We start from the raw sequence: 11,467 nt of genomic DNA, 5'->3' as shown, positions 1-11,467 counted from the left end.
AAAAAGGCAGTGGGAAGGGTTCGAACTCGGGATCCTATTATCGGAAAGCATGCGCTCTACCAATCTTGACAACCCACATGCACATGAATGTGCATATAGCGCGAATTCCTGAATATACTTGTACAGGAAGTCGGTCAGATGACCCCCTTGATCGACGTTCATGATCACAAATAAAATACTATTCATATATATACAAATAATGTCCCCATAGCCCTGTCTAATCGTGGTTACTACAGTGTCCTCTTGTTTCGGAGTTGCAAAGTGCTAAAATAACGTAGGCATTGTAATAATCACTAAAGCCAATATTAGTTAACTATAATAACTATAATAATTTATGATTAAAAGTTATATTTCAAGTTATATAGCGCCAATTTTTGATGATTAGCGCTTTACAATGATATTATTAGCCCGGTCATAGGAAACAATGCAAGCCAGCGCACATTGTGTGCACCATCTCAACTCCCTGGGGAGCAATCCTCCTAACCGGCTCATGGGCATTGAGAAGATCTTTTACATGAGGGCTTTCACCTCCTACAGGGTATTCATTTAAACACCCCAGTATAGAGCATCAATAATTGTTGATAAATTGTTTTTGATGAAGGACAAAAAGACAGTGGGAAGGGTTCGAACTCGGGCTCCTATTATCGGAAAGCATGCGCTCTACCAATCTTGAAAAGCCACATGCACATGAATGTGCATATAGCGCGAATTCCTGAACATACTTGTACAGGAAGTCGGTCAGATGACCCCCTTGATCGACGTTCATGATCACAAATAAAATACTATTCATATATATACAAATAATGTCCCCATAGCCCTGTCTAATCGTGGTTACTACAGTGTCCTCTTGTTTCGGAGTTGCAAAGTGCTAAAATAACGTAGGCATTGTAATAATATACTAAAGCCAATATTAGTTAACTATAATAACTATAATAATTTATGATTAAAAGTTATATTTCAAGTTATATAGCGCCAATTTTGGATGATTAGCGCTTTACAATGATATTATTAGCCCGGTCATAGGAAACAATGCAAGCCAGCGCACATTGTGTGCACCATCTCAACTCCCTGGGGAGCAATCCTCCTAAGCGGCTCATGGGCATTGAGAAGATCTTTCACATGACGGCTTTTACCTCATACCGGGTCTTCATTCATACACCCCAGTATAAAGCATCAATAATATTATTGTGGATAAATTGTTTTGATGAAGGACAAAAAGGCAGTGGGAAGGGTTCGAACTCGGGATCCTATTATCGGAAAGCGTGCGCTCTACCAATCTTGACAAGCCACATGCACATGAATGTGCATATAGCGCGAATTCCTGAATATACTTGTACAGGAAGTCGGTCAGATGACCCCCTTGATCGACGTTCATGATCACAAATGAAATAGTAATCATATATTTACAAATATTGTCCCCATAGTCCTGTCTAATACTGGTTACAACAGTGCCCTCTTGTTTCGGAGTTGCAAAGTGCTAAAATAACCTAGGCATTGTAATAATAACTAAAACTAATATTAGTTAACTATAATAAGTTATGATTAAAAGTTATGTTTCGATTTATATAGCGCCTAATATGGATGATACGCGCTTTACAATGATATTATTAGCCCGGTCATAGAAAACAACGCAAACCAGCACACATTGTGTGCACCATCTCAACTCCCTGGGGAGCAATCCTTCCAAGCGGCTCATGGGCATTGAGAAGATCGTTCACATAAAGGCTTTCACCTTCTACCGGTTCCCTATTTATACACCTGAGAGCAGCAATAATTATTGTAGCCTATCTGATATGCGTCGAGCTCTATGGCACGTGCACTAATCGCGTTTAAGGAGACTGACATCGGCTGACGCCCGCGCGGATGTCAGTCTCCATAAACGCGATTAGCCACTATATGCCCTTTCAGCTAGAAACCCCCAATATCTCATATTTTCAGACATATTTATACATAGTTTTAATTTAATGCTTTATACGTATACGCATGATGATGTTGAATATATATAACAAGTTCCAATTGGTTTCACAAAGTTACGTCTTTAGCTAGTCTAGCCTAGCTGGAAAATTTGGGTCTTTGGGGGCGTCTGGCGGCTACACCCCACCACTTAAAAAGTTTGGCACAGTCATTCGTTTGTCCTTTAGATATAAATAACAAGTTCCAATTGGTTTCACAAAGTTACCTTTTCAGCTAGCCTAGCCGGGAAAGGTCGGATCAACATCATCCTCATCATGGTCACCATCTTCATCACCCTCACCATCACCATCATATTCTTCCTCATCACCACTACCATTTTCATCCTCAATATCATCATTATCATCACTATCATAATCATTCTTCATATTTCATCATGCCGACATGTTAGTCATAATAAACCAAAGTAGAGAACATGAATGTGCTGAATTTAATATAAAAAGGTTTATTTTGTACGTTTACATGAACTAAAGTTAGATTTTCAAATACACACATCAATTTGTATCTGGTTAGTTCACGAGTATGTAAGTACTAATAAGCCTATGATATTAATTCCATCCATGATAAAATGCCTTACTAAGAGTTCTGGTGTTGGCGGAGGCATAACAACTGTGAACAAGAACGTTGTGGCCCGAATTCACAAAGCAAGGTTTAGCTCAGACCAAGGTTTAAGTTTAAACCTCCTTTTGTTTCGCCAAACCTCCTTTTGTTATTTACAAACCAGGTTTATAAATAACAAAAGGAGGTTTGGCGAAACAAAAGGAGGTTTAAACTTAAACCTTGGTCTGAGCTAAACCTTGCTTTGTGAATTCGGGCCTGTATGTTTAGCTAGATCATTGCAAAAAGCTGGACATTAAACATAACGATTGCTGAGTATGTAAAGTTTGTCTTGCCCCATGTTGTATGAGTTTGTACTTTGTTGGTATTATATTGACAAATGTATTTCGAAAATACTGAAATATGGTTTACTTAGTACAATTACCCGGTAAAGATTAAACTATGTGTTTGTACTACATTTTTATTCTGACATTTTGAACATATATTTATACAAACATTTTCAAGGAGTAATCAATTCAATACACATGCAGTACCAGGGTTGCCAACTTTGAGCCAGAGGTGAGAGTGAGACACTGCGAGGGAGCTAAGCGACTGAGCGGGGGAGGGTGTGGGAGGGGGTGGGAGGGGTGTGTCCCCCTCCTACGGTAGGGAGCTTTTTGCAATTTTGGACTTGAAATTGTGCAATCTGGTGCATATCTAGATATGAAATTGAGGCTTAAGATTAACTATATCTGGGTAAGGGTGTTTATGATTTGATCGACCAGAAATTTGTAATATATTTTTCACGAAGAAAACAAATAATTGACATATGCACCCCAATACACACACATGCAAATATTATTGTATTTAGTGTCATATGCAGTTCCAACATAAACCATATATGCAACATTATGTATGATCCAACAACATACAGCCAAGAATGAGTCCCGAGGGAGCGAAGCAACATAGGGCTGGGGCAGAGCCAGAGGGGGAGGGGGTTACCTCCCTTCCACGGTAAGGAAGATTTTGCATATATACTTGACATGGTGCAATTTGGTGCACGTCATGCCATACATGTGTCAAACGTGAAACAGGAGTTTTCAACAGGAACTGTATTTATCTCCACAGGTCAATCACCAAATAAACTGCACACAGATTGTGATTGAACAATGGTGCAAGCAAATACTAAACAAAATATCTAGGACTTATAAAACTTATAGCTAATATGTAATTTTCATTGTCAATTTTCGAGAACTTGTTCGTGTCAAACCTGAAAGAAATGTTGTCCATACAATATCTTTATGTCAAAACTCCAACATTGTAGTAACATTATGCTAAATCAAATTAAACACATTTAACCCTTACTGTACTGGGGGGGGGGGGGGGGGCCTGGGAGGCCCCCCTCCCCCCTCGACATTTTCGGAGATTGCGCCGCAACCGCTTGGAATTTTGAATTGTCGTTTCATGACTTTTTTCCCTCAAGTCTTACGCACATTTTGATACAATTTTCGTCAAAATCGGATGCGCATGTCATCAAAAAAAAAAAAAAAAAATTAAAATCCATCAAAATTTGCATAGACCAAATAAATTGTCATTATTAATCACATTTAAATAACTTTTTTGTGTTAGAAAAGAAGTTTCATATGAATAATGAGTTTCAACATTCAAAAAGTGGAGTTTGACACGTTTTCTGTAAAATGCATAAAATTAGCGCATTTTGCATAATTAATTAGGCTAACGACAAAAATTTGCATATTCGGAAAAAACTAATTATACCATCTTGTTCCTTACGTAAATATCTACAAACATGCAAATTTTCGTGTTCATCGGACAATCGACGGCCGAGATCATAGGGGGGGGGGGCCTCCCAGGCCTCCCAGGCCCCCCCCCCCCCAGTCAGTGGGTGCTCAAAATAGCCCAGTACAGTAAGGGTTAATGGCTGCTGTGTAGTTTAAGGAAGGGATGATTTCTACACACACGTTTTTCATTTGTAGAATCCAAATACCGGTAACAGGTGTTCGACCTGACATTTTATTTGAATATTGAATTCGTCCCCATCCATCTACGAGAAAATATTCAGACGATGTAAATGGTGGACAATTTTGGTAGAGCTAAGCTTTAGTTACCATAAAACAACAACACTACAATCTAATAGTTATTATTTCACCATGCTTGAAAGTTATAGAAAATTACGAAGACTATGGAAGAAAAATAACCTGTTATCATTCAAAAAGAGCCATTGAAACACAAGAAGGCGCTCTAAAAAAAACATTGGTTTGAACCATTTTTCATACAAAGTTGTGCTTGTGATGTTGTGTTGAAATAATGATGATATAAAGAAATCATCAACAACTTTTTAAAAACCTCTTTTAAAAATGTTTGAAAAGTGTAAGCATTTTATTAATTTTTAGAAAAATCATCTTATAAATTTGGGGCCCAAATTTATTCTGACTGGATATATTTATTGATATTTCAGCTGTTTCTAAATTTCAAATTTAACACTTGATTTTCATTATCTCACAAACAAATTATTTTGTGTAGCACCCACTTTACCAAAACTGAACTACCTCTTTAAGCAATAGGAATTTAAACAAAAAGTGACAATGCTTTCCATTTACTGAAACTTATGGAAAACATACATTTCAATAACATTCAATATGGCCTTGATTATGTTGGTAATGGCTGTCTGTTAGGATCATGCACACCCCTGCTGTAATGTACATGAATTCTGTGGTGCTAGTGGCGACTAATCAAACGAAAGTCCACTCTACTGCTTTCCGCTTGAGGGAAACATCATTACTGGTTGTGCCATAGCAGGTTCTTTCATGGTTTTGAATAGATAGAATCCATTTGCATACCCACTTCAGTATTGATGTCCTTTCTCTGACGCATTGGGGTGATAAACTGTGTGGTTAACCCTATATCCATCGATACCTATAGGGCAAAAGAAAGAAAATGGGCATATCAGTGGCAATTATCAATGCATAAAGATAATACAAATGGTTAGGACTAATCTTCCAATTTGTCTTTTAGACGAAAAAGATTGACCCTGATAAGCACTCTATCAACAACAAAAACATATGCAAACTGGGAAAGGTAAGGCCGATATTCATTTAATCCTAAGAATCGTAAGGGGTTGAGGAGCAAGAGATCATCTTCAGTTGAAAATAATGACTCCGCTATCAAGCCAAAATTAACATGCACTGAATTAATCTGTAAACTCAACTTTGATGGTAATTCATCAACCAGATCCTGAGAAATCATAATTACAAGCTATTTTAGAATGATTACTGTAACCTTGACCTTTGACCTCATGACCCCAAGATTGTACCACTACATTGGCTTCATAAAATTCAGGTACCAGGTGTGATTAAAATCTGACATTCATTTCTTGAGTTTTTACAAATAAAGGCCATTTCGCACCTATAAATTCTGTGACCTTGAACTTTTACCTCATGACCCCAAAATGGTAAGGTACGTAAGTCCCCTAAGATACATTCAGGTACCAAGTTTGATTGAAATCTGATATTCAGTTCTTGAGATTTTGCCATTATAAACAGTCTTAGCATGTATTTATAATATACCGGCAGTCATATGACCTTGACCTTTTGAACTTGTGTCCCCAAATTCTGACCAAATATTTTCCCCTCAAGAGACATACAGGTACAAAACTTGATGATATTTTGTCTAAATAATGTGATCACAGTAATACAATATGTTTGTAAATATATATAAGCCCTGAGACATTTTATCTAAAGGCCTCCAAAATCCAAAAGATACACATATTACTGGTAATGTGTCAACTGGTTCTTATGATATTGTACACCTTAGCAGTTATCATAAAGCCTTGTGACCTTTTATTCCATGATCCGAATATCAATCATATCATTGTCACCCACAATGTGGGAACATAACAAGTTACAAATTGATCCATCAACAGGTGCTCTAAGATATCACAAGACTCTTCATGGGACAAAATCTCTCAAGGGTCCCGACACATGTGATGAGATATATCTGGCAAAATCTTACCCAACATTTAAGGATGTTTCACAGCCTCTTCACAGTGACATGCATCCTGATGCTAAGCTGGTCTAAGTGCTGGTCTAAGTGCTGGTCTAGTATGTGGTTGTTCAAACTGCCTCTCGATCAAATGCTGCACAGGTATGGTACTGTAGTAAACAAATACATGTAAGAAGACAATAATACAAAAATATCAAAACATACACAAAATGGCGTTCTGCATTTATGCATTGCTATCATAAACATAAATAATATTTCCTCTAAGCTATCAAGAAGTATCGGTGAGTTGTATAAATTTAAAAAACTTTTCACATCTCAAGATATTGTGCTATATTTATAACGCGATTATATTAACACATTTAAATTATTGCAATGAAATATGGGGAAATACATACAAAGCTCATTAAAAATGATTCTTGCTCCAGAAACGTGCCATACGTATAATATAAAACAGTAAAATTTGATACCCACTCACTTCCCCTTGTTGTAAAGTTAAAAACTCTTTCCTTGTTTCATCTGGTAAAACTGAATATATTAATTGTTATGTTTAAATTTCATAGGGCTCCCTGAAGTATTTGATAATATGTTTAAGACTAATATTTTTTTCATACATATCCCACAAATCAATCTGTCATCAACTCATCGTCAGCTCAATCGGTAAGGACAGCGTGTTACTAATAGGACTTTGGATTTGACGTGAGGGTTTGAATCTCAGTTTATTCAGTTTTTTGCCTTTATAAATAGTGGGGCAAAGCAATAAATAATCGAAGTCCAATTGTTTGTGACCTCTTTTTATGTATGAAAGTGAGTTCATACTGGAATCTGGGCTCGCTGGGGTACGAAAAAATAAGACCCGGCCTGAAACGACCTAGCCGATTGGCCTTCCTAACATCACAATAAAAGAATTTGCTGAAAATGATGACATTCTGGGAGAAACGAGTCACTGTGTATGGCACCAAGTGATGTGAGGATGATAAGATGCATTTCAGTGTTTTCACAAAATCAAGGAGGGGTACAATTTTTGAAAATCTTACCCTGCATTTGGAGAGGTTTCACAGCCTCTTCACATTGACATGCATCCTGATGCTAAGCTGGTCTAAGTGCTGGTCTAAGTATGTGGTTGTTCAAACAGCCTCACGATCAAATACTGCACAGGTTTGTTACTGTAGTAAAGAAATAAGAAGACATTTATACATAATAACACAAAAATATATCCACAAAATGGCATTCTGCATTCATTGCTATCTTAATATGAGCACTGGTTTCTCTTACAGCACGGAAAGATCAAGATGTTAATTTGACACATGTTCATTGGCTATTACACTGAATTTTAGTTTTTCTAGAAGAATTGATCATGTGTAACCATGTGTCAAATAAACCGTATACACGTCATACAGTAATTTGTTGTAAAATCTGACACAAATTATTGCTGTATTAACCAGGAAAGCAGAGTTCTTTTTCAATGAAACTTTCACACATGACATACGGACATATCTAACAATAGGTGAATAGGTGAATAGGTGAACAGTTCATACTGGAATCTGGGCTCGCTGGGGTACGAAAAAATAAGACCCGGCCTGAAACGACCTAGCCGATTGGCCTTCCTAACAACACAATAAAAGAATTTGCTGACAATGATGACATTCTGGGAGAAACGAGTCACTGTGTATGGCACCAAGTGATGTGAGGATGATAAGATGCATTTCAGTGTTTTCACAAAATCAAGGAGGGGTACAATTTTTGAAAATCTTACCCTGCATTTGGAGAGGTTTCACAGCCTCTTCACATTGACATGCATCCTGATGCTAAGCTGGTCTAAGTGCTGGTCTAAGTACATGTATGTGGTTGTTCAAACAGCCTCACGATCAAATGCTGCACAGGTTTGTTACTGTAGTAAAGAAATAAGAAGACATTTATACATAATAACACAAAAATATATACACAAAATGGCATTCTGCATTCATTGCTATCTTAATATGAGCACTGGTTTCTCTTACAGCACGGAAAGATCAAGATGTTAATTTGACACATGTTCATTGGCTATTACACTGAATTTTAGTTTTTCTAGAAGAATTAATCATGTGTAACCATGTGTCAAATAAACCGTATACACGTCATACAGTAATTTGTTGTAAAATCTGACACAAATTATTGCTGTTTTAACCAGGAAAGCAGAGTTCTTTTTCAATGAAACTTTCATACATCATTCGGGCATATCTAACAATGATTTTGGCATGGGATGAAAGACTCAAATGTCATTTTTGGGCGACTTGAGTCAAATCTTGTCAGTATACCAGGTCTCTACTTTTAACGGAAACACCACCCGTAATCAATAATCTTACAAATGAGTTTTAGTAGTCCAGTCCATTCCACTAATAAGTTCAGAAAAAATAGTTTCCAGACTAATTGTATAATTTGAATACCCATTACAATACTACAGTAATTGTTCATGGGTCTGCAGATAGAGACTAGTCCATTGTCTAGGATGTACGCATCTACCATGCTTTGAATGTATGCAGGTAAGAATTGGCGCACACACAATGTACGTTTACTTTGGGCGCTTGCCTTTGCCAAACTATCTAGCCTTAGCTTGGCAAAAGGGTACGTGTTTCTCAAAAATGGGCCATTTTAGCTTTTTTTCCATTCCCAGGGTTTTCAAGGTCCAAATTGAAATTAAGCAAACTCCCATATGAGCTTAGATTTAGGTTTCCGAGATATCAGGGGCCATATACACCCAATTACATAATTTGTATAGTACTGTATGGTACTGTAGATCTATATATCCACGTCCATGGATTGTTGTTATAACTTAAGCGATTTACATGTTGTGTTGGGACGTATGGGATGCTGGCCTGGATCAACCTTACCTTAAAGGGCAATGAAACTGTGGCTTTCGGTTATTATTATTATTATTATTATTATTGTTTAGAGGGTGAACAGACATTTGATTTAATACATAACTTGGCAATGTTGGCCTCCTGGATCCAATAAATCCTCACGTGAACATAGTAACATACTCACATTTTACTAATTCTTATGGCGGCAAAAGATGATGGGATATAGGCCAAGTTCTTGTAAATTACCTGACATGCTTTGCAAACTCTGACGTACATGTACTGTATGTGCCAATGGTCGAACAGAAAGCTTTTCACTGATTTCAAAGCATCTACAACAAGTATTCAGATTTCAGACGATGGTTTCTTCAAGCATGTACATTGTAGTTGTACAGTGTCAGCCAAGCCCGAGGGCAATTTTTTTAATCAATTGCATGACGCGCAAAATCAGGTCTACAGTACGAGTGGCTTATTAAAGTGCGCGCCTTATGCCCAGGGGGGGGGGGGGATGCACTCAGTCATAGATTCAGACCTAATGTAATAGTATAAGACGGGTATGTGCTGCTACTGCCTGCTAGTACAGTTAACCTTTTAGTTCTACAACCATGCGCGTAGCCAGGTGGGGGCGATCGCCCCCCAAAAAACGCCGGCCAAAAAAAAAAAAAAAAAAAAAAAAAAGAAGAAAGGAAGAGGACGTAGGAAGAAGAAGGATTAAGAGTCGAGAACGGTACAACAAATTGTGTTCTTTCTTTAATAATCTAATTAAAAACGTCAAAGCTTCCGCGCTATGCGCAGAGGAAGGGGAGCTTGATTCAAACAATGATTAAGAGTTGAGCCGAGGACGGTACAACCAATCTTCTTCTTTCTCTAATGAAACGTCAAAAGAAACTGAATTTAGATAAGGATTAAGAGTCGAGTACGGTCCAACGAATCGTCTTCTTTCTCTAATAATTTAATGAAACGTCAAAGCTGCACCCACCCCCCTAGGGAGCCGCTACGCGGGCTTCGCGTGCTCACTAAAATGAAATCCTGGCTACGCGCTTGTCTACAACGGCTAGTGCAACACGGTAACTGCAAGTTTAGCTAGACTAGATCTAGAGACTAGTAGTAGTACTAGATGGATCTAGATCTAGTCTAGTATTGGTTAGTAGTCTATTCCTGTTTTCGACGCCTTTGGCGTCGGCGTCGGAGCTTCCTGGCCATGGATGGAGTTCTATAAAGAATTTAGATCGACAAACCTATCGCTTTCATATGGCCCCTCCTTCATATTTACCGCAGCAGCAGTCTTTCAGTTTGGTCGTTTCTAAATCTAATTCACCACCAAAAAAAACACTAAAATAATAATATTAATAAGAGCCAAAAGCAAAGGCAAAGGAAAAGAGGCCATGCATTGTGATTGTTAACGATAGATTTGTATTGTAGGAGTAGCCTAGAGTCTAGATCTAGATCTAGTTCTAATTTATCCTCCTAGTCTATGATAAACTAACAACACAGGGTAAAGTACATACCAGCCTTCGTCCAGCTCGTCGAGTAAGCTGCCTCGACATCGACGTCGACAGCAATCATGTCGATCCTGCAAAAATGTGCATGCATTCACGACACCGTTTGGCGTCCAGTCTAGTAGCTAGCTAGAGCCGCGAGTCGACCAGCCCGGCTGGCCGGCCCGGCCAAGGAGGCGCGCATCGCAGTCAGATACCCTGGTCGCTCGATCAAGCGAAAATCAATACTGTACGAAAATGTTAGAGTTTTCCTAACCCTAGCCAGCTAGCTAGCCCTAGGCAGCTAACCCTAGATTGTTCACATCTCAACGCAAGTTGGCGCTTTTTGCCTTTGAAATCGAGAGTCCGTCATGATCTTTGGGAAGATCAATACTATTTTGTAAACTTTATTTAAAAACAGGAAAATGCGTTTCCAGTAAAATTTCCAGCGGATTTAAATTACAATTTACTCCTGCTAACTTGGTATAAAAGGGCAATCAATAAATCCAAGAATTGGAGCCGTCAGAAAGGGCTTGTGTTACGGGGACATATACAAGTCCCCGTAACGCGGCAAGTCCCCGTAGCACGGGGATATACCGACAGAATGTCCGCGTAGCACTAGTTTTA

The 11,467-nt window shown here is 38.2% G+C and overlaps 1 long non-coding RNA gene across 1 annotated transcript; it reads right to left on the bottom strand.

The window, feature by feature from the left end:
• Window positions 1-4,890: 4,890 nt before the first annotated feature.
• On the bottom strand, window positions 4,891-11,147 carry LOC115926756. The gene is made up of 5 exons (XR_004065250.1): window positions 10,871-11,147; window positions 8,282-8,416; window positions 7,563-7,691; window positions 6,538-6,677; window positions 4,891-5,442 (listed from the first exon to the last, which is right to left on the bottom strand). It is a non-coding gene; the product is annotated as an uncharacterized LOC115926756 (long non-coding RNA).
• Between the last annotated feature and the right edge of the window lie 320 nt (window positions 11,148-11,467).

Source organism: Strongylocentrotus purpuratus, unplaced genomic scaffold (assembly GCF_000002235.5).
Source record: "Strongylocentrotus purpuratus isolate Spur 01 unplaced genomic scaffold, Spur_5.0 spur5_scaffold_2, whole genome shotgun sequence".
NCBI lineage: Eukaryota > Metazoa > Echinodermata > Echinoidea > Camarodonta > Strongylocentrotidae > Strongylocentrotus > Strongylocentrotus purpuratus.
Note: the sequence above shows the minus strand (reverse complement) of the source record. Positions and strands in the feature narration are given on the sequence as shown.